The following is a 9,247-nucleotide window of genomic DNA, read 5'->3' on the forward strand; positions in this document are numbered from 1 at the left end:
CAGATAAACTTTGGTTTATTTCTGGTTCAAAAATATGTACCAAATAAATATGATCCTCATGAAAACTAACTACATATAAAACTTTCCCTACTTTTGTGTTTTCTGTAGCTTGCTAGGAAAAATGGCAAGTTTAGGGATTTTCTAATAATTTGAATAGGAAGAAAAAAACCATGGGACATAGATTTTTTTTTTTCAGTGTCTATTTTTTATTTCAAGCAAGAGAATTCTTACCTCACATCAAATTACACAAGCAGAAATTCTGTTCCTCTGAGGATAGCAATTGCGTCACTCCACGTGTGTTTCTTATTTTGGCTGATAGACTATTTAAAAAAAAAAATCGAGTTTCTTTCCACTTTTGCATGTGCATTGAATTTTGGCTCAAGTTTACACTATAGTTACTAAATTGTAACTTTGATTTTGCTCCTCTTGTTAGAGGTTTGTCAGCTTTAGTCATGTGAACAGCATCACTTCAGTGGGATATTTTAACGTTTCAGATTGCCATCCCATTTTCACAGTTGCAGACTCCCGTGATGGGAACTTTATATGCTCTTAGAGATTTTTTTGAGTAAGGGGTATGGAAGTTGGAAAAGGAGAATAAGAACAGATAGAGCCGATAAAAGGTACTAGAGAATGCCTTAATTATTTAGCAGGTCTTGGTCATTTTTAAGCCAGAGATACTCTTTTTTTTTTTTAAGAGAAAAATCCTACTTGAACTAAATCACATACTGAATACATCTTAATTGGCTTCTGATTGAGTTTTCTTTATCTTTTAGGAACATGCCCTTCCCCAACACACTTCCCATCCCTGGCCTCTGGTCTCTCAATTACAATACTGTTTTTCTAAGGCAAACATACAGAACAATCTTTCGTATTTTCATAAAGTTTTATAAGGCATTATCAGTTATGGGTATAGGCTGTTCACAAACTGTGGGGGAAAATAAACTGGTAAATGAAAAAAAATTGGGAGTTCATTTCTGAATATAGGATTTGGTTCTATGCTACCAGACATAGCATAAACGCTTGAACTTTTAAATGTATGTTATAAATAGGGGAATAGCTAAATAAATTATGGTGCATCTGTATTATGGGATATTATGTGGGCTTTAAAAAGAAAAATGTAAATATATCGAATCAGGAATAGTGAATTCAGAAGTATAAAGGGACAGGCTGGATGTTGGGGTGGGAGTTGTGGGGGCTTGGGGTACACTGGAGGATGTGGGTCTCTCCAGAGGGGGCAGCCACTGCGCAGCTCCTGTTGCTGGCTGGTTCCACATAAAAATGGGATACAATGTGGCTGGATCTTTTCATTTCTTTAAAAAAATGGGAAATATGGGGTTTTATAGGCTGAAAACAAATTCAGAAAATTTAAAAGGATTCGTGAACTGTGGGCTACTAGTTTGTAACTTCTGGTCTGTAGATGCTGACCTGGAACAATGAGACAAATTGTTAAATGAAGAAAAGCAACTCGCAGAGCAATACAGTTAGTATAATCTTGTTTGTTAAAATGAAACAAAAAACACACCCTCCTCTATTATATATGTTCACATGTACATATGTTTGTAGATGCATAGAAAAAGTCTGCAAAACATTCTCCAAATTGCTAACTGCTGTCACCACTGAGGAGGGAAGTGTGATGTCTATGTATTTGCAGGGAGGGAGTTGTGGTGTTTAAAGGAGGTTTTTGCTTTTATTCTACATATTTTTGAATTGTTGACATTTTAAAAATAGTAAAAATTTGTCATAAATTGTGTATGTAATTAAGAACTGTCTAAAACTGGGTTTTAATGTTTCATTACCAAATTTTTTACTTTTCTTGTAATGTCCTTTTTTTAGGGTGTAGGCCATAAAATAGGAAGAAAGAATAAATACATTTTAGAAAGTATTTACCTCTTATGGACGCAGCATAGTCTCATTTTCACAGTAACAATATGACATTGATAAGCTTTTGAAAGTCTTTGCTAAAATGGGAGTATTTTCATGTAACGCTGTAACAGACTCAATTTTATAACTCTAAGGAAATATCAAAGCCTACTTTTATTTAAATGTACGTTGGTTTTGTTTTTTCATTGATAAATTGATAGCTCTTGGGTCATTAAATGTGTGCTTGATCACCTTGATTGGTCATACAATGCCATGATTTTGAGTCTTTCTATCCTGTCAGTGGTCAGAGACTTCCTTAACTGCAGTTTTTTTGGGAATGTGTTTTATTGATCAAGTATTAGATGAATGAACCATTGTAAATCTGCCACTCCTATTGGGATGACAACTTAAAGTAAATGACCTGTTAGTTGTTGATTGCTCCATAATTGTGCATATAATATAAACATCTGTACAGTGACAAATTATTTAACAGAACGAGTTAATATCTATTTCCTTGAATTTTCTAGAAAGTAAAAGCAGAGAAAAAAAGGAAAAATGAAAAAGCCCTTATCATTTAGATGAAAAATAGTTGGGGGAACAAAACCATTTATTTCCAATATGAGGTGTATAAAATGGAAATACCAAATGTGTTTTCTTTCTTCTCTGCATTTTGCAATTGTCCATATGCTGCAAAGCTTAAAATCGAATGATTCATAGACAACATGGTGAAATGCTATGTAAGTTCATGCTGTACGTGAACTCTTGTAAATTGCGGTGCTGACATGAACTCGAAACCTTCACCATTCCAATTCATTGTTTGAAAACACGTGTTTTAGCACCAGAGTGGCAAAACCTCCCTAGACAAAAGTTGCTGCTCTGAATCCACACTACTATTAGTGATTTAAAAAAAATCTCCTAACAATTAAATACTTAGCTAATGTTACAATTATTCCTCTTGTTTCTTATATCAAATTGTACTACGGAATTTCATTTAGACCTTTCCTCAGCACAAAGGAAAGAAAAGTGAAAGAAAGTATACCATTCAGAATATTAAAAATGATCTGGGGGAGAAATGGAAGGTCGTTTCATTACCCAGGGTTAACTGAATAAGGGGGAATAAAAGAACGTTGTTGCAACATTTTATTATCCACTCTCCAGCCTAATGCAGTTGTGGGACTCTTGGTAAAACTGCAGCTTTATCTTAAATGAACTGCAATATGCTGCCGTACTGAAGTGTTTCGGAAGAACAGGCGCTCCATTATTTTTGCAGAGATTACCTGCTTCCAGTGAAACCTATACGGAATCCTTTCTGACCTGTTTGGTATTGTGATATTGATAACCAGCCACACTTTCCAGCCCCTTATCTTGCCTTCTATGGGATAATCTTTTCTTCTGGATCTTAATTCTGCTAATAGCACCCTTGACTGGCTGCCAGACAACAAACACAGGCAGGTGAAAAATGAATGGCTCCAGCCTGACCGCTGATAACTTCCAAAGGCTTTTTATTCTCAGAATTCCCTCCAAAAAATACAAGATGACAGGATGCCTGTCAATCGCATTCCTCTTGCTCTGTTCTGTAGGCAGCCACCTGCCCCCACAAGGTCCCTCCTTTCTTATGATTTATTCCTGCAGGGCATGGCTAATTGATCTCTGCTCCATTTGCTTTTGTTCTTCAATGCATGTTTACTTTTTTTTTTTTATATTTAGAAAGTAATATATATGTGTTAAAACCTAGAAAATCTACAGGGGTTTATAAAGTAAAAAGTACTTTGTAAAGTAAAATGTTCTCTTCCTTCCTTATTCTTAATGGTTAATCACTACAGAAAGTTTGATATGAGTTCTTCCAGATCTTTTCTATATATACATAAACATATATGCTTATTTTTTCTTTTTAATGACAACTAAAAATGATACTGAGCTATTGGTGTTGTGTTCTTAATATATCATAAAGATCCTTTCTTAGTACATACAAATATTCCTCATCCTTAATTAATGACTGTAAGATACTCCATGTAATGCAATTTATTTAATCAGTCCCCTATTAATAAGCATTTTTATTGTTTCCAGTTTTTCCATATTTTATATGTAATACATTTCTACTTTTATTTTCTGCAGTTAACATTTTTGTAGTTTCACCATTGTCCAAGAATTACTTCTAGTTGCTTTTTTAAAACCACCATAATTTTTGTGTGTTTTTTGGTTTCTATGTTATTTAAAAAACCAGGAACACATGATATAGCCAAATTAAAGGTAAGGTTGGAGAAAGTTATTTCACATGTAACTTCTGAATGCATACATTTACCTTCTGTGATTCTGAGGCTTACCGTAGTTTAAAATGAACAAAACCAATGTGCACTACAAATATGCAAAATAGTTTTAGAAAAAAACAATTTCCTGATTTATTATCTGTAGAGATGAGTTGTATGATTCTAAAAAAAACAAAATAAAACGTAAGTTTTTATTTTGTGAAATCGATATACTACATTGCATAGGACTTGAAATCTGAAAAGTGCTGGAAACAGCTTACTGTCTTGTCCTTGCAGGGGGCTCTGGAAAGCCCATAGTACAGGCAGCAGGGAAGAAACAATGGCTCGTTTGCTCCAGAGTAAAATTTTGTACTCCTAAAGGATTCTTGATTGTTCTGTGACTCTCAGACCTGGGCACTGTATCTAGCAATGTAGTGAAATCAATCTCAGAATAAGACTCATTTGGTACCAAAGCAGTGATTTAGGTGGAACATTTGAACATATGATTATAAGGTAAGTCCTACTAAGGGGGCCTAGCATGATTAGCTTTGCTGGAATATATAAAAGTATCAACTGTTCCTTCAGGGAAATCATTTTAATAGATAACAGCATGTTGTACAATGTTTCATCAGTGATATTTAGATCTAAATTAAGAGCAGTTGTGAGATGGGTTGCCGATTTTTCTTGTGATAAAAGGGAAATAGTTCAAGAAATATAGACCAGATGTTATCTTAATCCAGACCTCATGTAAAAAAGCACACCATGGGACAGTAATAGTAGGCCATTCTACCTGTTTTTAATTTTCCTACTCTCAGACACCCCCTGTGAAAAATAGATTAAACCAACACATCATTTATGCATCAGCACTAGACTGGGGTTTACTCTATATGGAATGTACAGATTGAAGTTTGTAGCCATTGGTTTTTGATAAATGTTATAAAATGCTTGTTTGACAGTAGCATTTCAGAGGAAAAAACCCTTAGACAGTCAATGGCTTAGAAGAAAAGTTCACAGTTTGGGGGTAATCCAGACTTCAATAAAAATTCTTAAATTCATTGCTCCTTGATTCTGAGCTACAAAATCTGTACTAAATTTATATGAAGTCAATATCAGAAAATTGGGTAATAAGAAACTTCTGATCCTGAAAAGGGCTTCTAGTTGTTTTGTATGCATCTACGCACGGCTGTGTTTGTAACTGTTGAGTAAGGAAGCATGGCTTAGAGAATCTCCACAGTGGGATATGCAGTGTCCCCTCTCCTAGGTGGGCATGTGGACAGGGCTGTCACGGGTTCCTTTTGCAGGAGAGGGGCTTCTCAGTCATGTTGCTATCATGGATGCCGTGTCTTGCCTCTTACCTCACCTCGAACCCACCTGGGACAGGTGGGTTAATTGCCGTGTTGCAGGTTAAAATCTGAATCTAGGCAAGTCTGTGAAAGTTGCAGGTATATGTGAGAGCTAGCTCTGGGGCCCCTTAGAACCGAAGGTGGCTACAGGGGCCTGGCAGGTAAGCCTGAGTCAGGAAAGTGGGCCGGGTGGAAGCCCAGAGGGAGGAGCTGGCCCTGGTGACCTGAAGTGTACCTTTAAGGGTACAAGGGCTACTCAGCTTCGATTTTTGTTATCATTTGCGTTTGCTGGCTAATGTTAATAGTTACTTGGATTTCTTTGTTTCTAGATAACTTAGAAATCTCTAATGTAAAATCTTTTGATTTTTTTATTGTGGTAAAATATACATAACATGCAATTTACCATTTTAACCCTTTTAAGTGTACAGTTTAGTGATATTAAGTATTCACATTGTTGTGAAAACATCTTCAGAATTATTTTCCTCTTCCCAAATTTAAATTCTGTATCCCTTCAACGATAACATTCTATTCCCCCCACCTCCTACAGCCCCGGCAATAACCATTTTACTTTCTATCTCTATGAATTTGACCACTCTAGGTACCTCATGTATGTAGAGTCACATGATATTCGATCTTTTGTGACTGGCTTATTTCACTTCGTATAATGTCTTCAAGGTTCATTCATGTTGTAGCCTGTGCCAGAATTTCCTCCCTTTTTAAGGCTGAATAATACTCCACTGTGTGTGTGTATGTGTATATATATATATGCTATATTTTGTTTTATTCATTCATTCATTGATGGACACCTGGGTTATTTCCACCTTTGGGCTATTGTGAATAATGCTGCTAGGAATCTCTTGATTTTTAAAACAACATGCTGACCACATGAAGCATGTCTTCAGGCTGGATTGAGCTCTTGGGTGGCCAGTTTGTGACCTGTGCCTTAGGACAAGTGTGTGCAGCCAAATTATACTTTTTCTCCTATGGAAAGTAGCCATATATAGAAAAGGATACTAAAGCAATAATTTAATAGAGTTCCCAGGAGCCCCACAGAGTTCAGTCAGACTGGAGTTCTCTTCCTAGGCACACTTTCGCAGAGGCAGAATTTGGTGCCTTGTGATTGTGGCTGCCTGCAGGCCTTGCCTGCTTTCCATTCTCTGGTGCCGGTGGAAGTTACTGTGCTGAACAGAACAAGTAGGACAACCCCTATGTCCATCCCCTGGAAAGACCCTCAACTGCTGGCAAAATTCTTCATTATTTTTTTCTAGGAGAATCAGTGCTCTTCTCAAAATGTGATATTTCCATTTTTATTTCAAGACAGAGAAGCAAGACTGTGCACTAAGAAAAATGAGCCTTTAGGGGCCGCCCACACAGCGGCAGGGGGAGTTGTTCCAAACAGCTTCAATAGGGATTACAACTCAGGATTTACATTTTTAAATAATTAACCTTCTGATCACCAGTGACAGTCCGAGGGCATTTTAATGACTATTGTTGTTTTAATTGGAACGACAGCAAAAGCTTTAGAAAACTCTTTTTCTTATCAGAATCTAGGCAAAAATGTGATTTTCGTCATCCTGAAGAAATGAGAAGAAATTACTGCAAGTTTTCCTAACTTGAAGTTACCTAGAGAGATTTATCTTGCACAGCACTGTACTCCCAGTGCTGAGCACGATGCCTTGCATACTGTAGGTGCTCGATAAATACTGGTAAATACTGAACTTAATAACTGTATGCAATTATAGGAAGCCATTAGAAGGGTTTCAAAAATGATGAAAACAAAATGTGGGATGAAAAGTACATCTCGGTTTATGTGTTTTAAATATTCTTTCTGAAATCTATATTTGCTTTTAAAACAAAAACTTAACGAAAATTAGCTCTTAATGTAAAAAAGACCCTGTCAGTAGTTGCGGCAGCAGGACATATAGGTTAATACTGAAAGAGTGTTATTAGTAATGACCAAAGACCTTTAGCCTCCTGTCCAAAATTCTGTTTTACTGTATAGAATGAGAATGTAAATTCTATCATGTTGGGCTATTTAGTAACTTATTAGTGCATTCATCTTTTCATCATTTGACAGGTGGAAGTAGTAGTTCAGTTTTTAGTTTTAATTATAAGGGATTCCAGATGTAGAATGCTGCACAAATTAAAACCAGAGCTGCTCATATGTCTTTTCAAAGTAAGCTGACTTCAAGGTATCTGCTTTTCATTTCAAAATGTTATTAAAGCTATTACTAAGAAATTCACAGTCTTAGCCTGTTCCAATAATTGACACCTTTAAAGTGACTAAACAGATTTAGAGTGTGTAGAAAAGTAAATTTGTCTTAGAGAATGACCCTAATCATCTATTTCCATATAATGGACAAATCAGTATCCTTGGAATTAGCGTGGGAGTTGATGAATTAAGTAAGCTACAGGGTTCCCCTCTTCCCTCACTCTTTCTCAGTTTTACTTTTGTCTTTCTAATTAAACCTAACTTACAGATACTTGGAATTTAGGAGTGAAGATTTAATGGTCTGTGCTTACCTCAACTTGTGGTTCCTGGGTTTTATTTTTGCACCTTAGAACAAGCAAACAACATTTTCATGGAAACAAAACAACTAAAGTCAGAAACTTTTTGTTTTTTGTTTACTTTGATAAGCAGTTTGGGGGAAGTCCTGTCCACAAAATTTTTCCAGCGTCCATTTCCTAGTTTGCTGTTCCTTGTACACCTACAAAAGTGGCTTCATAAACAGCAGAGATTTTCAGTAATTAGAAGGATAGCTGGCTGGACTGATAAATTAGAGAAATAACTTGTTTGGTGTAAACCGAGCCTGTTTCTGAGGCAGAAATGTTAGGCTTTTATCCTCTGGAGTGTGATTGAAAGGGTGAGAAGTTAATTTGGCAGCCTCGCTTCTATGGTTTCATAATGTTTCTCCCCACCCCCTCCTCGCAGCCCCAGCGAAGCCCGGGGATTGCAGCGCTTTGCGCCTGCCCTCATACAAGGCAGGACCGTGACCCGAAACGGAACCCCTCTCCCCAGGGCACATTCTGAGCAGCAACAGCTTGGCTCAAGTGTTTCTTATGAACAGCCGTCCTGAGCACTTGATCTAAATCATGCCATTTCCTTCACAGCATGGCACAGTTAACAAGTCAGTGCACCAACACAATCTACAGATGGCAGTTCAAAAGGTGCGGGTCCCCCCAGCAAGATAAAGGGCAGGCAGTTCCAGGGGGATGCTCATTACGGGAATGCAGCCGGGGGCTCCGGAGGGGTGTGAGCGCCGAGCTGGGCTGCGGCTGGGGGCGGGCTTGGGGAGGGGGTGCGTCAGTCCCACTCTGAAAAGGCATGCGTGTCTTCGCAAATCAAGCCAGTGTTGGGAGAGAGATGTTATTGAAGTAAAGTGCAAACAGCTTGCAGAGAAAGGCTGCATTCAGCCTCGGCTGCCTCCTTCCAGAGCGGAGAGAGGAGTGAGGGTGGCGACAGGGTACAGCACTTACCTTGCTCCATTTATCTGCAACCCTGGCAAGTATAAGGCAATTTCCTGAGCAAAGCCCCCGACATCAAAAGCAGTGGGGGGAGCTCCCGGCGAAGGCTCGAGTCCCCCCTGGCACTGGGACAGCGCCCGACGCGCGGAGGGCCCGGCCGCCTTCCAGATTCGGGGCCCGCGCTGCTCGGCAAATTACATTAGCGCTAATGTCCAGCGAAGAATCTATGAGACATATTGGGCCTTTAGACTTCAAAACAAGCCTAAATTGGAACCATATTGCAGGAATACTTCTTAGCTAACATTTATATTACTTCAGTTACCAAATCCAGAC

This window comes from Propithecus coquereli, unplaced genomic scaffold, assembly GCF_000956105.1.
Source record: "Propithecus coquereli isolate 6110/MARCELLA unplaced genomic scaffold, Pcoq_1.0 Scaffold83, whole genome shotgun sequence".
Classification (NCBI taxonomy): domain Eukaryota; kingdom Metazoa; phylum Chordata; class Mammalia; order Primates; family Indriidae; genus Propithecus; species Propithecus coquereli.